The sequence below is a fragment of the Limulus polyphemus genome, unplaced genomic scaffold, assembly GCF_000517525.1.
Source record: "Limulus polyphemus unplaced genomic scaffold, Limulus_polyphemus-2.1.2 Scaffold211, whole genome shotgun sequence".
Classification (NCBI taxonomy): Eukaryota; Metazoa; Arthropoda; class Merostomata; order Xiphosura; family Limulidae; genus Limulus; species Limulus polyphemus.
The window spans coordinates 4744-6050 of NW_013665821.1; positions in this window are offsets into that span (position 1 = coordinate 4744).

Sequence of the window (1307 nt, forward strand, 5' to 3'; positions counted from 1 at the left end):
GATGGTAAAAATTAATCTCAGAACGTTGTTTTTCAGCTTCAGCAAGGTACAGATCTTTATGCCATGCTACTATAGTCCCACCTTTATCAACAGGTTTAGTAATTATGTCTTGTCGCTTAGAAAGCGTTAGTAAGGTTTTGTGTTCATCACAGGTTAGGTACTGTGTTTAGGTTTACTTAAAAAATCAAATTTGTCCATATCATTGTGACATTTTTTGTACAAAATATTCTAAGCTAGTGAATGTTCCAATGGTCGGTGTCCACTTGGAGTTCATTTTCTTGTATTTCTTGACATCACAATGGAGGTCTTGATTAGGAGATGAACTGGTATATTGGAGATGTTGGTCCTGGTATGTAGTGAGCTTCATATTGGAAGTTAAATGATCGCCAATACTGTCAAAAGTAGTTACTTGGTGTAGGTGGGGTTGTTGATCACAAGTGGAGGTTGTGATTCTGTGGACTTTAGTAAGTCTGTTTGTTTGTTTGTTATTAAGCACAAAGTTACACAAAGGGCTATCTGTGCTCTGCCCACCATGGGTATCGAAACCCGGTTTCTAGTGGTGTAAGTCCGCAGACATACCGCTGTGCCACTGGGGGACTTTAGTAAGTCAATCCACCTAAAGTAACAGGCCTTCTAGTATCGAAATATGATATCATCCCACCCTAAAATAGCTGCGTCCTTTGGTTCCACAGCGTGGAACTATTGCGTAATCGTCTGTCATGGCCGCCTAGCAACGCGCTCTCTGGTGACGCTTTGTGGAACTATGATGTAATCGTCTTTGGTGACATCATCGTCTCTACCCCTCTACATGTAGTGCTCTCTAACGGCGTGACGCGCGGGTAACCCTCTAACTACTTGGATGGACTTGGTGGAAGTAATGGAAGATGGGATAGGGGTGGATGGAAGATATTTTATTTTGAATTGAAATAATTAATATATGTTCATCTTTAAGTTCAACTGAAAACTGACAAAAAGCAGAGCTACAGTGTGAAAAAGAAGTGCTACAACAACTAGAGATTGAAACATTAAAAGAACACAAGCACTCAACATCAATAAGTCCTGAATGAATGTTCGTTGTATCTGAAAAAGCCCCGCTTTTGAAATGAAATTTTTGTTTTATTTTACTCTATCTTTCACAATTCCAAATACAGTGGTTAGAATTAAAATGGTATGTTGGAAATGTTTTTATATAGTTCTTTTATTCTTTTTGAGTTACGAAAATGCTAGGTATTAAAAACACCCATTTCCGTTGTGTAAAAATGTTCATACTCAGCTGAAAAGTTGAAACATGAATAGAAAAAAAAATG